This window comes from Mastomys coucha, unplaced genomic scaffold, assembly GCF_008632895.1.
Source record: "Mastomys coucha isolate ucsf_1 unplaced genomic scaffold, UCSF_Mcou_1 pScaffold16, whole genome shotgun sequence".
Taxonomy (NCBI): Eukaryota; Metazoa; Chordata; class Mammalia; order Rodentia; family Muridae; genus Mastomys; species Mastomys coucha.
The window spans coordinates 11,618,282-11,635,748 of record NW_022196898.1 but is presented as its reverse complement, the minus strand read 5'-3'; positions in this window follow the sequence as shown (position 1 = coordinate 11,635,748).

The window sequence follows — 17,467 nt, the reverse complement described above, 5'->3', positions numbered from 1 at the left end:
TTTTTACACTTGATTAGCAATGATAGCCCCAGCACTTAGATATGAATGCCCCATTTCTAAGTTCATACTTTTAAAGTCTCTACATTTTGGAATCTATTGTTTACACAAAACTTCCTTTCAGATTTTATGGGTCTCAAGGTGTCCTGTAACTAGATTCCTGTCTTCATTTGCCTAACCTGTTTTGTCAGGTCAAAGTTTCCTTAGATGTAAAGATTTGATTGATGTTTTTAAAGTGACTTTAAGACAAATGGTTTTCCTTCTTAAAAGCTTGAAATGGTTTAAAAACTTGTAGAACAAATGTGCTTCATAAAGAAGTATACAAGTTCCTGAATATATGTATAAACACTGTGTCTATGATGAAGACAAATGCATTAACAAATGATAAGAGTCTGTAAGAGTCTATGCAGTGCCAGGGTAAGCAGTAACTGCAAGATGAGAGAAATTATCTTTCATCTTTTGAATAATCACCTAGAAGCACCCTCCATTTTCATTTTCTGTTTCAAGATGTTGTTAATCTCTTGTTGGTCTTCTCTTCTTTGCTTACTTCTTAGAGACATCATGAATGTTTATAAGATACAGGTGTTCAGGGTAAAACCACAGTAGTGAAAACATGGGCTCTAGGATAAGTCTGCTCTCATGATAATTTCCACAGTACCATCAGTAACTATGACCTTGAGTGAGTCACTTAACCTTTCTACCTCTTACTCTTGTTCTCACTGTAAAATGATTCTATTAATGGTGGCTTCTTTTAGAGAGTCATTGTGATGATTGGGTTATTAATAGAGGTGAATTACCCAGAATAATACCTTCTTCCACAACTGCCTAGCTAATTTTCTGCTACTATATACGTACAGGAACAAGAAACGTATGACACCAAATCCCTAGAGGGATCCTTACTGCTTGATACACAAATTTGAAAACTGGATGATTTCAGAAATGTTATTCTATTCGTTGCCACAGAATGTCTCTCTGTCCCTTCTTGCATTCAGTGAATGTAAACAATTAGTTTTCCTCTAGGACATTCTTTTTAATCTAATAAATATGGATGATCCTGTGGTGTTTGCTAGAAGGTATCAGCCAGTGACTTAGACTCAGAGCAAGGAAATACTGTTGTAAAGTAGCTAGTTGCTTTAAAAAAAATGTTGCTGTGAAGGGCAGAGCATTCTGTGCCACAGAATTTTTTTTTCCATCCAACCCTCTACCCCAGCCCTGCCACCTGACCATGCAAATCAAGTTGCTGCAGGACTAGGCACATCCTCTCCCTCTGAGGTCAGGCAAGGATTTCCATTTAGGTGTGATCCTGGGGCAGATAGGTAGGTAACAGGCTCAGAGGCAGCCCCTGTTCCCATTGTTTGGGGGGCCTGCATTAAGATGAATCTGCTCATCTACTACATATGTGCAGGAGGCCTAGATCCATCTGTGCTTGCTCTTTGGTTGGTGATTCAGTCTCCAGGAGCCCCCAATGGTCCACGTTAGTTGACTCTGTTGGTTTGCCTGTGGAGTTCCTATCCTTTTTAGATCCCTCAATCTTTCTCCCATCTCTTTTATAAGACTCCAGGGCTCCATCTACTCTTGGGTATGAGTCTCTACATCTCTATCAATTGCCTGTTGCTCCTCAGTGGGCAGACCCAGTTATTCTAGGTGCCTGTCTGCAAGTAAAGCAGAGTATCATTAGTAGTATTGAGGATTGGTTCTTGCCTATAGATTGGTCTCAATTTGGGCCAGTCATTGGTTGGCCATTTCCTCAGATTCTATTTTATATTTGTCACTGCACGTCTTGTAGGCAGGACCCAGTATCTCAACTGAAGAATGGATTTGGAGAATGGTGTATTTACATAATGAAATACTACGGAGCCATTAAAAACAAGGGCATCATGAATTTTGAAGGCAAATGGATTGAACTAGAAAATATTATCTTGGGACAAGAAAACCAGATCCAACAGAACATTCATGGTATGTACTCACATATAAGTAGTTATTAGTCATAAAATACAGGATAACCATGTTATAATCTATAGACCCAGAGAAGCCAAATAACATGAAGGTCCCAAGGGAGAATGGTTGGATATTTTCTCAGAAGGGAAAATAAAATACATATCAGAGATTGATGGAAGGAAGGAACTTGGTAGAAGAAGGGATGGGGAACAGAGAAGAGCAGGGGGAGCATCATATATAAGGAGAGCAGGGGAGGGATAAGGGAAATCGACTGTGGGGCAGAGGCAATCTCTAGGACATGCTAGAGATCTGGAATGGGAAGAGCCTCCAGCAGGCATAAGTGGATGATGCTAGCTGAGGTTCCTACCAATGGGGGATATGGATCCTATAGTTGCCACTTCCTGTAGCCAGGCAAGAATCCCAGTGGAAGGATATGGACAACAATCCAGAATTTCTTATAGAAGGTGAAGTAAAGTCCTACTGAATTCTGGCTCTGATTACTCAAGCAAAAATCTGTTAACATGTTAAAGATCTGTGGTGCAGATACTTCCTTGTACTTTCATTGTCTGTTTTTAAAGCTTACTATATGAGATAATTCATACAGAAGCTAAGAAAATTAATTAAAGACACTGTGTCTTGTCCTTCTGGATTCTTCCTTTCTAATGAGAAAGTAAGTTCTTCATGACAGTGTTAGATTCTACAGAATCCTTCTTATAAGGTACAGAGAGTTGTCTTTACTGTTATTTCTATTCACTCCTTCATCTTTGCAAAGATGAAGCCTTCATCTATTTATTCCTTCATCTGGGCTGGAATAAGAAACATTCTAATGGGTTATTACCCTTCTGAATTACAGTATAACCTGTACAAAGGCAAATATGAAGCATCCTCAGACAGGCAAATTCATGCTATATGACTAGAGCTGTTGATTAAACACCATGTAGATATAATACATGTGCATTGCAAGAGACAAGTCAGGAAGCATGTTAATGTGTCTGCATTTCAGAAATATGGAATCTGTATAGTTTATAGCATATCTTCTATAGTTACTTTAAAATTGTGACCATAGATGAGCCTGTGGTATATAATCTACATTGTAGGCACAATATAAAATAAATAAGGGCCAATAACAGGAATTTTATTAAAGAAATTAAAAACAGAAGATACTGATCATAATAAATGATGAAAATAATAAATGAAATTTGAAGCCTTTCTCAGGTCTATGTTTACAGTGTAATGACAGACCATTGCCACATACTGAGCAGTCTAAAGCAGACCATGTGGTAACACTGGGAAAGGCTGATTTAACTAGTTCATTTTGGACTTCAAAAAGCTGTATTGAATATCCAATGGCAAGATTCCTGCTCTGATAAACTCTTTTTATCTAAATACTTGCCTTTCTTCTAATTGCCATTGACTCCAGCAGCCCTGACGATAGTGGCTATGCACATGATTAAAGATAAACTTCTGGGCCTGTTTTCCAACTTCATTGAAGAAAACCTTTGAATTTGTGACTGGGCAGAAGATATTCATTATACAGTCTTCATTCACTTGCCAGGAGTGCTGAAAGTAGGCCATGGTGACTCTTGTGAGAATCTGGCCTCTCTAGTTTTGTTTGTTTTAAAAGTACCAGAATGTTTTGGGGTTTTTGTTTTGTTTTGTTTTGTTTTGTTTTTTTGAGAATTTATGACTTCTATATCTTTAATGTTTCTTTTCTTCCTATCTTCCTTCCAATGTTACCCCTACCCATGTTCTTTCTCAAATTAGTGGCCTCTTCTTCTTTAAATATTAATGTTTTACACACACACTCAGAGACAGATAGACAGACAGACAGACAGACAGACAGACAGACAGAGAGGGCAAACACACAAACCTCCATTTAGTGTTACTGTGTGTGTATGTTTCTAAGGACTGACAACTATGCACTGGACAACACATATGAGGTTCATCCCTTGGGAAGGCTGATTCTTCCTTGCTTGGAAGTCATCCATACCTCTTCATGGAGGGTAGTTTCTCAAATTTCTCCCATTCACATTGGCATATCAACTGGTAATACCATTGTTCACATCTTGTTTAGGTGACCGTATTCTGAGATTTCATGGGCTCAGCCTCTCTGTCATATATAAAAGAAGGTATAATCTTGCAGCAGATGTCATGCTCCTTTGGCTCTTATACTTTGTCTGCTCTGTCTTCTAAGATGTTCCCTGAGCCTTAGTTGTAGAGATTATGTGACAGATGTATTAGTTGAGACTAAGCACCATGGTCAGCTCTCCTATGCACTTGACCTATGCAGTTTTCTGCAATGGTCTCCATCTTCTGCCAAAAAGAGTCTCCTTGTTGAAGTGTGAGATGGGGGAGGTATAAGGTTAAACTTACATTTAGATTGCAGTCTGAAATCATAATCGATTAGTAAAGTGGAAGTAGTAGGCTCTCTTCTGGGTTCTAATGCCTCAACAGCCACTGATCATGTTGGAAACAGTATGTTACTGTGGGGGTGGGTTTTGAGATCTAACATACTCAAGCTACACCCAGAGACATACAGTCTCTTTACACGGCCTATAGATTGAGATGTAGAACTCTCAGTTCCTTCTCTTGCACCAAGTCTGCTTGAATGTTACCATGGTGATAATGCACTAAACCTCTGAAACTGTAAGCCAGCCCCAGCTAATGTTTTCCGCTATGAGAATTATAGTGGTCATAGTGTCTCTTCACAGAAATATAAACCCTAACTAAGACAATCTTTCAGGATATGGGTACCTCACCTAGTATAGCATTTTCCACTTCCATTCATTTACCTGAACATTTTATGATTTTATTTTATTTTAGGCTCCAAAAGAGGGGCCTGTACTCTTGAATAGAATTTTGCTATAAATATGTTATCTCATTTTCATTAACCTATCCATCAGTTGAAGGACATTCAGTGTATTTCCATTCCCTTGCTCTTGTGAATAGAGCAGCAGTGAACATGGCTGAGCAAATATTTGTGGAGTAGGACTTTGACTCCTTTGGGCATATGCCATGGAATGTTATAGCTCAGTCATACGAGTGATTTGCTTTTAGCTTTTTAAGAGCTCCCTACGTGGATTTCCAGAGTGGATGGACCAATTTGAAGTTCTACCAATATCATCACCAACATTTGTTGTTTTTTGTTTATTTATTTTTGTTTTTGGATTTGAGATTTTGGGTTGTTTTGTTGGTTTTCAAAGACAGGGCTTCTCCATGTAGCCCTGGCTATCCTCAAACCCTCTGCTTCTACCTCCCTAATGCTAGGTTTGAAGGCATGTGCCACCAGCATCTGGCCTCATCAGAATTTGTTGTCTGTCATTGTCTTGATCTTTGTCATTCTCACTGGGATAAGATTAAATCTCAAAGTTGATTTAATTTTCATTTTCTTAATTGCTAAGGATGCTGAACACTTAAGAGATATTTCTGAACTATTTTTTGTGTGTTTGTTTCTTCTTTGGGGAACTCTCTCTTCAAAACCATAGCCGACTTTTGATGTCATTTTTAATTCTTTGCTTTCTAAATTCTTAGGTGTAGAGATTATGATCTAGACATTAATCATCGATCAAATTTATAGCCGTCAAGGATTATTTCCATTCTTGCAACATTGAATATTTAGCCAAATTTTGTTGCAGTAACCAGAGAGATCCTTGCTTGTCTTTTGGGGGAATTTAACTTATGCAGGTTTCTAAAGGAAAACTGGACCAGTGTTCCAGATCCTGTCTCCTCCTGAGAACCCACCACATTTCTAGCTCTCTCGGGCTCTTTGTTCTAAAATGGTGTGTTGGTACAGATGCTTTGGCAACATGGTCTGTATTAAGTTTCCATCAGAGAAATTAATTTGAAGGTGACTCAAAGCAGAATCTAGCAGAATGGCATTCTATTTTTAAATCATTTATTCTTTAGAGCCTTCATACATTTGTTCAATGAGTTTTAATTTTGTAACTACCATCCTTCCCTATCCTACTCTGTTGGACAACCCCACTCATGTTCTTATCCCCACTGCCCCATCTCTTGTTCTTGTTTTTTCTTTCTTTCTCTTATAACATACTGTATCCAACTCCTGTAGCCTATAAGGACAGGAGTACAGGCCCCTCTTCTGGAGCATCATGGAAATCCTACCATAGGCCACACCTCTGAGGGGAAACATACTCTCTCTCCCCTAGGAGCCATCTACTAATGTTCTTAATTCAAAGATGTCCCACAACATTTTAAGTGTGCCTCTTATTGCAAGAACTGTTAGCTTTAAATATATAAGCTTAATATCAAAAAGTATTTAAAAATGTTTTGTTTATATGTAGCAATGATGTCAAAGTCCCAGGTTTCAGAATGTTTTACTCTCAGGTAAGCCACTTTGTCAAGGAAAGAATTAGCTCTAGTTTTTTTTTCTCTTCCACATTCTCTCTTTCCTGCTGATATTCCCATGAGTCACTTTCTGTGCCTCACTTCCATTGTGTCTGTACTTTCTTGACCTAAGATATCAAGCCAACCTACTAATAACTAAATCTGTGCTGCTATCCAAAGCAGCCTCAAGGCCAGTCATGGTGGTAGTGTCAGCACTCACAAGGTAGAGGCAGGTGGCTCTCTCTCAGTGCTAAGCCAGCCTGGTCCCACAGAATTCCAGGCCAACCATGGCTCCACACTGAGATACTGTTAAAAAATAAATTAACAGATCCTCAAGAAATGCTATTTCACATTTTCTTGAAGCTTTCACTCGAACACCACATCCACCCCTTAATCTCAGTAAATAGTTACCCATGTTGGTAATTAATAAGCCAAATCTTGCCTAGTTAACAAATACTTACCAAAATTTTGTAACAATGGCAAGATTAAAAGATCATGTTCTTCTTTTGTTTAATATTTGCAAGCAACAGGCAGTGCTGAAGTCTGGCTTATACATAACCCGTTGATATGCACCTAGCATATTACATACAGTAGAAGCTGGAAGGCTGAGCCACTGGAGCTAAAACTATATGCTTTGAAATGAAAATTCCTTTCATGGGAACATAACTATGATGCTGACTCTGCTATGATCTATAAGCAGAAGAAGCAGAAATTTATGAAGCTGAGGAAAAGAAGGTCCTTGTTTACCTAAAGCCAGAATAAAGGTGGTAATAAAAATATCTGAACAGATAGTTGTTATGGCACAATAAAACAGACCTATGTTACAGTCTAAAAAAAAAAAAGCTGACCTCTCTGGAATAGTGGCAAAGGCTTCTCTGCGAACATAACTTTAAATTGAGGAATGCTATGGAGGGATACCTAAAGAACTGTCAGAGGTCAGGATTTAGAACTTCCACAGATAGAGTGGCCTGTACAAACACAGGTGAGTAGACAAGGCTCCTGCCGGGTGAGGAATACATATTGATCTGACTATAGCATTTAGATTATGGGTGTGGTGAGCAACGGAACTGATAAGGAACAACGTGTGGGTTGGATTACAAAGGCCTAAGTAGATTCTTTTCAAAGATTAAACTGTATCTTTTCTTCAAAAGAAAGGCATAAAAATGTTAGATAGTTTCCGATCTGTATTTTCAAAAACCCACCCACAAGTGAGTGGGCAAAGAAAATGTGGCATCTCTCTGCCTCTCTCTATCACTCTTTGTCTCTCTTATGTGTCTCTCACACACATACTAGAGTTTCACTGTGCTAGCAAAAAGAATGAAATTATGTTCCTTGTAACAATAGCCAAAATCGATCAAGCAAGATCTCTGCGTTAACTGAAGTAAACCAATCCCCTAAAAATAAATACTGAATGTTTTCTTTTATATGTGGAAGCTGGATTTGGGGAGGGACCATGAAACTAAAAGGAGAAGTACTGAGACTATGGAAGCAGAGGGAGGTAAGAAAGAGTAGGCGAGCATCAGACACACTGTATGCACACATAGATGCTTCACAATGAAACCCTTTACTCTTTACCAAAATATGTTAATCTTAGCCATGATACTTAATAAGTCTCATTCATTTTTCTAAATAACAGACTGGAAAACTAGACCTAGAAAATAGAAAATTCTGGGGGATGTTGGAAGACATGAAACCAGGGTTACTTTTTCACAGAGAAGTTCTGCAAAGAATGACGAGGAGATTTAGAGCAAAATTCATCCATAAATGAGATGGAATGAAGACAGAAAGAGATGCCAAAATTTTTAATTTAAACATAAGTTGAATTTAGGCAGGATTCACATACTATGGCCCAAATATGGTTATTGGACAACATGACCAATAACCTCTTCTACAATTTTGGGGGACTTGGGAAATTAATACAAAGAAAAATACTGTGATACAGCCAATGAACCAGATTCTTACGCTCACCTAATGTCTGTGCTCCCTCCAAGCAGAACCATTTCTTAAATGAATGTAACCTGTTCTCTGTGGGCTGAGAATAAAGTCACTCACTCAAGTCAAATATCTTTGACCATGGCAGGAAGTCTGTATCCAAAAATCGTACCTGCAATTCATTCCTTGGCATAGCAGAACTGTCAACTCTCAGCTTAGCTATGATGAAGGTAAAATCCTTTGATGATGTGAGGGTCACTGAAGTACACCCTTATTACAATGAAATCCAATGTCTAAAAATTGTTCTTATTTTGGGCTTTTACCACAGTAAGATCCAAGATTTTAAGCTCTACTAAATACAAAACAGACAAACAAACAAACAAAAAGGCTTTATATATTTATGTTCCTTTAAAAAAATACTAGTAATGATATATTATTTTAAAATATACAGTTAATATATTTGGAGTTATTTAAAATTTATATTGAGAAAAACATGTTATAGACAAGCATCTATATAAGATTGTTAAATTGATTGTTGTTTTATATCAAATAACATTTATGATACTCATTTTTATTGTTATAATATTTTATAAGTTTTAAAGAATAAGACAAAAAAGGTATTATAGGTATTAAAGGGGGGTCTCTGGGAGGAGTTGAGGTACAAAAGGGAAACAAGAATGATTTAATTCTATTTCCTTAAAATATGTTTTTAAATGTTAACAAATTCAGGTAAATTGAAATCATGTTTCTTTTCTCATCATAATACAATAAAACTTAAATCAATAAAAAAAGAAAAATACTGTGATAGATTAAAATATAATTACCATTAAAGTTTCAATGCCAGCTTATGATGCTTTATTCTAAATAGTCAGCCACAGTTGTCAATGTAACATTTTCTTTGCTTTTGTAACACAGCAGAAGAGTTCAGGTTGAAAAACCTAAGATTTCACTACTTTATCCTTTATAGACATGCTTTTAGACAATATATAAAGAACGCCATAAGTCTAAAAATAGAGAAACCCACCTTCTTCCTGACTAATACCATTGGGTCAGGGAAGGAATATTTGAACTAGAAGTAATGTAAATGTTTGTATACTGTGTAGTAGAGACACGCCAAAGACTAGAAGCCTTGCTCTACTCTTGTTTGAAGTCAGGGATGTTCGACCTCCTGGAAAACTCACATCTCCTATCCCAGTTTTCCAGTATCTAGAAATTAGAGGATAATTGTTGTAATTAATCTGTGTTTATATGTTGTATGCATGCATATACATATTCAAACGTGTGTATTCACCTGTGTGGGGGTGAGTGAATGTGCAGACAATGTTTTGGTTGATAACTTTCTATCTTATATATTGAGAAAACTATGTTTACTTGAATCTAGAACTCAACTATTTTCAATTTGGTAACTGCCTTCATTTTCCAGGGATCCCCTGTCTTCATTTCCTGAGTTCTGAGATTGTAGGTGGGAGTCTACTCCTTCTTTGGCATTTATATAGGTATTTGAGACCTAAATTAAATTCTTCATGCTTATGTGGCAAGAGCTTGACCCATACTCACTAAACTAGATATCCTTAGCCTAACCTCTAATCCTACTAGTTTTAAAATGAGTTTTGAATATAATTCAGGAGGCTAACTTGGAATTTTAGGGAAATAACTACAATGTTCTGGAAATCAATTTCAAAATCAGTCTCTTTCTGTTGTGGATAGACCTGGTGCTATTTGTATGTTGATGCTAATTCTGCTCTCCTGGGAGGGGCTGTGGACAAGGAGCGAGTCATACTCAGGTGACTTCTTGTCAACCAGTCTCCTAATGAATATCTGGAGCCAATCTCTGGGTGAGTAGGCAGGACTTCTGGGTTGGAGAGGGGAAGAGAGGAAGCAGGAGAGAGTTAGGTCCTTTTTGGATGGGGATAGCATGAGGACAAGATGTAGCTAAGAGTGTCTCCCAGTTTCAATGGTGGATCCATCAAGATTCGCTTCCCGAGGATTTAGATTTAACAAGGCTTACAAGATTAGGGTTTCAGTTGCTGTACTCAGTAATTTAGTTACCATCATTTCTTAACTAAGTTTGTGTTGTGTTTTCCTTCACGAGTGGTGGTTCATCTGGGTTCAAGAGAGAATGGTAGGTGACAAGGTATGAGTTTGCCTGAGGTGCACCACAGAGGCTGTTAGGAATTTGAAGCATGGACATGTCAGTGGGAACCTAATGAGCTGGGTGGAGAGATTGTGGAGTTCTGAGTCAGAGTCTCCAAAAGATAAAAACAGGTCAGCCATTGCCTGCCAGTGCATGGTTGAACAGACCACCAAAGCAGAGATGCCCACACAAGTGCAGGAATGTGACAGATTGTTCCATGCCCCCTCCCCCCACATCCTCTCTGCAACATCTCTTGATGATCAATACGATAGGATTTAGAGTCACTTAGGAAACATAACTGGACATATCTATGATGTATATGAAGAGTAACTGAGACAGAACACTTACCCTCAGTGATTTACCCAGAACTTTCCAATGCTTGGTCCAGATATAAAATGGTCTGGGGAAAAGCAGTGTGCCATGCAACATGTCTATGTTGGTTCTTTACGAGTAAGCATGTCTACCTCTGCTGCTGCTGTTTCCCAACTGGTATAAGACCAAATCTTCTTCCATGGTGGAATCAATTAACAGTGACTCCCTAGGGATCACCATACCTTCATAACCAAATTGAGGTAATTGAGGAATCCAGCTTTATGGACTAAAAATTACTATGTTCTCTTGTTCTCTACAGATTGTACAGATGACCTTTGTTGGACAATCCAGTCCCTGTCAGACACAAGTACACGGCGCGGGGGCGGGGGTGGGGGAGCGGGGGAGGGAGAGAGAGAGAGAGAAACACTGGGTTCTTCTCCACTAGAGAACACTGCCTAGTGATTTAAGATATGTTGGGATTTTCATGTATGTGGTTGAGCCTAAGTTGATGTGACTTAAGAGCATCAAGGCTTACAAACGAGTCAGCTTGGCAGCATGCCAGTGATGACTACACACTGATACTTCAGATGATTGATGGAAAAGTAGCATGTAGGATTTGACATTAGACATTAGTTTCATGAATCATAATTTATCACCAGCTTCAATTATGTCAAGAATAAGACATTTGGGTGAATATTCAAGAGAGTTTACATGAATTCACAGGACTAAAATTAAAACATATGCATTGGTATAATTCCTATGATACTACTCTGGAGAAATATTGGTAGTTCTTCAGCCTTAGAACATTGCATTAAATGTCACAGAGGATTATATTTCATCCATTGCAAAAATAGTTTTCTAACGCTATTGATGCACCAGCCTTCTAAAGATGCAAAGATAGATGAGGTAAGGCATTCTTCTTCAAGTAACTTACTCTTATCCCCAAAGAAATCATGGGGGGAGGGTCAACAAAAATAATTAGGAAAACACAATGAAGAATTCATAGATAAGATGGAAGTCATTTTGGGTTTAGTTATAGGATGAGAGATTGTCATTTCGAGATAAATATGCTAATATGTATAAGAATCTGGAGCTTTGTGGCAAAAAAGAATTTAAGCAGACAAAAAATTATCAAAGACCCTGCCAGTTTCTTTAATTCCAGACACAGTAGAGAAGAATTGGATGGTTCCTTAGGTCTTTGGTCCTGGAGTTACAAAGGCAATATCGATTCAGATAAACTGCTACATACCAATGGGCACATTCTTGACTTAATTAAAATATATGTATCCAGAAGCTAACCCCATACAACCTATAGAAAAAAGACTTGGAATGCTTTTTTAAAAAAGATACATGAGCATGACTATTTGCTGGATCTGTAGTTTGAATGTGTTTGCAAAATGTAACTCCAAACCTAGCCTTAGGAAATTTAAGCCATAATAAAACAGCATTGTTTTAGCTACCCTGAGTTAGACAAGAAGAGTGAGACCAGAAGCTCGGCCACATAGCTATTAAGCATACTGTAAGGAGCAGGGAGGGTCTCAAAACTAGTCTGTTCTTTGAATTGATTGTTTCCTACCAACTTGGCAAGCCCAACAGGACTCTGAGACTCTTGCACTTCTGAACTACTTTAAAATAATCCCTGAACGTGTTACTCTATACAAAGTACAAGTCATCTTAATACAGTAACAAAAATTACTAGCAGCAATAATAGAAGCAAGTTCCAACATAATGGTAGATAGCTTAATTGATATTATCACTTCCCAATTTCTAGGACTACATGGAAATTTCAAGTATACATCAATCAATGCATTCCTAATCACCAGGCAAGCAGATAACAACAGGGACAGTTCTGCCAGACCTAGTGGGGTGACACGTATAGCTCTAACTCAGCATTAAGTGCTTCCCTCAAAAGAGACGGTCCCACCCACAGCCAGGACCTAGACACAGTTGATAGCTGCTGGGAGAGAGAAAAAACTTGGTTCTTTCCAATGGACTGACTTCAATATATTAACCAGACGCAGGCCGTCCTCATCATCAGGAATAGTTGGCCAGCACAAAATGGATCCTTTGTTTTATTTTCCCTTTTTAATTTGAACTTTTTTATGTTTTTCTTTTTTAATTTAGTTTTACTTTGTTTGTTCTTGTTCTGTTTCAAAAAAAGGGAGAAAGAACAGGAAGTTGGATGGGTAGGGAGAAAACAGGAATTAGGAGGAATTCGGGAAATGAAGAGAATATGATCGAGATATATTGTAAAAAAGTATTATTTTAAAGAAAAAGAAGTGTTTCTGTTAAGAAATAATGCTGGGGAATAAACTTGTGGATTTAGTGAGGTATAGCTAGATGAGATAGGTGAGAGTCAGAATTGTTCCAGCCTGAGAAACAAAGTGAATACATATATACATACATACATACATACATACATACATACATACATGCATACATACAACACACACATATGTATATATATATACATATATATATGTATATACAAATAAAACAATAAGAAACATATAGAAATGTTATATAGATGTTGACTGAAATACAGGCCATAAATCTGGTTTCAGGTTTGGCTTCTTCAACATCAAAAGCAGTGACAAAGATTCAAGTGCACACAGTTACTTACAAGGAAATCCTGGGAAGTATGCTAGTGTAAAAGGTAAGAAAGGAAGACAGGCAGAAAACAGCAGGTATTTGAACACACTGCCTATTCCCAGTGTGAGTAAGCCCAACTTACCACACTGGGGAATCCTGAGAGGTGGTGCAGAATGGCAATCTCAGTTGTATCTATTTAAAAAGAAGATCCTGGGCAGATGTCATTCAGACCCTAAGAGGATACAAATGCCAGGTCAGGCTACTATATCCAGCAAAACTCTCAATTACCATAGATGGAGAAACCAAGATATTCCATGACAAAACCAAATTTACACAATGTTTTTCCACAAATCCAGCCCTATAAAGGATAATAGATGAAAAACTCACATCAGTCAGAATAGCTAAGATCAAAAACTCAGGTGGCAGTAGATGCTGGAGATGTGGAGAAAAAGGAACACTCCTTCATTGCTGTGGAATTGCAAGGTGGTATAACCACTTTGGAAATCAGTCTGGTGGTTCCTCAGAAAATTGGACATAGTACTACCTGAGGACCCAGCTATATAACTCCTGGGCATATACCCAAAAGATGCCAACATGTAATAAGGACACATGCTCCACTATGTTCATAGCAACCTTATTTATAGTAACCAGATGCTGGAAAGAACCGAGATGTTCTTCAACAGAGGAATGGATACACAAAATGTGGTACATTTACACAATGGATAACCACTCAGCTATTACAAACAATGACTTTATGAAATTCTTAGGCAAATGGATGGAACTAGAAAATATCACTCTGAGTAAGGTAACCCAGTCACAAAAGAACACACATGGTATGTACTCACTGACAAGTGGATACTAGCTCAATAGCTCAGAATACACAAGATAGAATTTACATACCATATGAAGCTCAAGAAGAAGGAAGACCAAAATGCGGATGCTCAGTCCTTCTTAGAAGGGGAAACAAAATACTCACAGGTGGTAGAGGGGGAGGGGACTTGGGATGAAAGAGAGAAGGGAGATAGAGAAAAAGGTGGGCAGGATCAGATATGAGAGGAGATAGGGATTATATACAGAGGGTCAGGAATTTGAATAGAGGTGTGTAACAATGGGGGATGGGGAACTGAGGTAGCCCCCAGCAAGTCCCAGATGCCATGAAAGCAAGAGGCTCCCAGGACCCATCAGGGATGAGATTAGCTGAAATGCCCAACAAAAGGGAGGAAGAGCCTGTAGAGACCACATGCAGAGGTTAGGCAAGGCCCCCAGTTGGGGCTGGGGCCACCTACCCATCTCCAGATTTTTAACCCAGAATGACTCCTGTCTAAAGGAAGTATGAAGACAAAGTGTGGAGCAGAGACTAAGGAAAGGCCATCCAGAGACTGCCCCACCTCAGGATCCATCCCATATACAGACACCAAACCCAAACACTATTGCTGATGTCAATAAGTGCATGCTGACAGGAGCTTGATACAGCTGTCTCCTGAGAGGCTCTGCCAGAGCCTGACAAATACAGAGCCAGATTCTTGCAGCCAACCATTGGACTGAGCACTGGGTCCCCAATGGAGGAGTTAAAGAAAGGCCTGAAGGAGCTGAAGAGGTTTGCAACCTCATAGGAAGAACAACAACATCAAGCAACCAGACTCCCCCCTAGCCCCACGCAAAGCTCCCAGGGAGTAAACCACCAACCAAGAGTACACATGGAGAGACCCATGATTCTAGCCACATATGTAGCAGAAGATCGCATTGTCTGGCATCAATAGGAGGAGAAGCTTTTGGTCCTGTGAAGGCTTAATTCCCCAGTGTTGGGGGATGCCAAAGTGGTGATGTGGGAGTGGGTGGGTGTGAGCAGGAGCATCCTCATAGAAGCAGGGGGAGGGTGGATGGGAGAGGGAGGTGCCTGAGGGAAACTGGGAAACAGGATAACATTTGAAATGTAAATACATTCAATACCCAATAAATAAAAAAGAATTAGAGAGTGCACTTATCTAGCAACTTCCTAATATCTACCTTAACTGTTCAGATCAAAAATATGATAAAAATTACAAAAAATAGTAGACAACAATATAAGGGAATCAATGGAGGGTGAGCATGTTTAAAAGCTTAAGATACCAAGACTGTAAAATCTGGCAGCACAGATATTGTGTGGAGCAACTTGGTTAATTTTTTTTTTTTTCAGCTAAAGACAGCTTGGAAAAAGAAAACTCAAGCTGCAGGATTTCCTACAGAGGTAAGGCCCTAGGTTGGGTTTGGGGAGGCAGGCAGCACTCACAGCAGACAGAGAAGGCAGGCTCTAACAGGAAGGAGTGAATAGCAAGGTTTTTATTTTGAATAAATGGCTTGAGCTTTATTCTGAATATTAGAATTTTTTCTGAAACAGCTGGGGAAAATAGTTTGGGCTTTGTAAAGCCTATTCCTGTCTCTTTGGAAGCTGAATTGCAAGGGTTGAGGTTAGGTGTAGGCGGCTCTAATTTAGGAGCTGTGCTTCTCACAAAAAAAAAAAAAAATCATGCTGTTTTCCACAATAGCTTTGCATTTGTGTGTAGAAGAAGCAGAGCCCTCATCAGAGTGCTTCTTTTTGCAGTAGATGGTCACATACACTGGTCAGAGTGTAGAGACTACTAAGAAAATGAAATGCTCAGCCTTAATGGAATGTCTGTATCACATGTCTTCCACTCAAGATTTTGGGATCACCACAAAGGGGTGTGTGCGCTGGAAAGATTGTAAAAGGCAGGGACGTGGGGGAATTGGAGAGAGCTATTTTTCAGACATGATAAGGACATTTCACAGAAGAACTTACAAGGCTGTGGCTGTATGCAGAAGGCCTGTATATGATCAAGCCAGCCAAAGTTCCAGCAGGAGTCAGGGAGGGGCCTGGGCACACCCATAGTTGAGGAGCTATTGGTGGTTGATGGCTGATGAGATGGAGAATACATATAAATTCAACCTGTCCAGGCTACTTAGTGTACTAGCATAATTTGTGATTTCAGGGCTGAGCAATTGGTAATTACTATTTTGCCATAACCTAGAATCACTGGAGAAGAGAGCCTCAGTTGAGAAACTCTCTTGATCCGTTTGCTGGTGGGCATGTCTGTGGAGTGTTATCTTGTTGATTGGTGAAGAAAGACCTAACCCATGGTGGGAAACAGCAGTGCCTTAACAGGAAGGGTCGTGAACTATGGGCGAAGAAAGAAGAGAAAAACCAAGCAAGGAGCATCCTTTATTCTCTCTGTGTCCTTGACTATAGATATGATTCCTTAAGTTCCTGCATTGGTTTGTGGCACAGTGGTTACAGTAGACTGTAACCTAGACTGGTGAGACAAGCAATCCCTCCCTCGTGTTGATTTTAGTCAAATGATTTGTGTCAGCAACAGAAAAGAAACTAAGACAGACCTGTCGGGATACTTTCTGGCACGTACTGTCCCTCTCTTTACTCCCTTTACTAGCCAAGATCTGAGGACACTAGCACATTGATAAACTCCACTCATACTTTTTCAGTGTAACTTGAAATTAACAAAGTTATGCAGGAAATAAATATGGCCAGAACTCCTTTACAATATTTGAGGTCATTCTGTCTTTTATAATGTTAAATTTTGGATTTGTTCTTTATTTCTTTACTCCCTACGTAATATAACTGTTCATTTCACTTTAATACAGAATTAGCTTCTGTTGCTTATTATCAAAGAATTCTAACAGTATGTTGCACCAAAATTCTAAAAGTACATGAAAAAGAAAAGGAGGAAGTAACACAGAAGTATGCCACGTGACAGATACATTAAAGTCTGTCTATAGATGTGTGTCTAAGGCATGATTGTAAGATGTACTGAGCAGGAAGATGCTTTAAGGGTCATGGTAATTTGTCCTTCCAGCGATGTCTCTCAAAGATTTCAATTTGGACTTGCTCTTCTGTACCCAGCAATTCTCCCAGTTTAAAAGCTTCCCAGATGATTTTTTAACCCAAGTTTTTGGAAACATTCCTCTCAATCCTGCTGTATACAAAAAATGGCAATTAATCAAATCTGTAAGCACAGCAAAATCTGCCTACTCCCTGCTATTTTGCTGAGCCGTGCCAAACTTTCAGCACAATCACTGGTTGATGAAATGCTGTAGCTTTGCCAGTGACCATGCTGACCCAGTAAGTAAATGTGTAAGATATATTTACACATAACAAATAGCAGAAATGAGTGTCACTTTTTTATTTCGTCTAGTAAAAGCCAATGG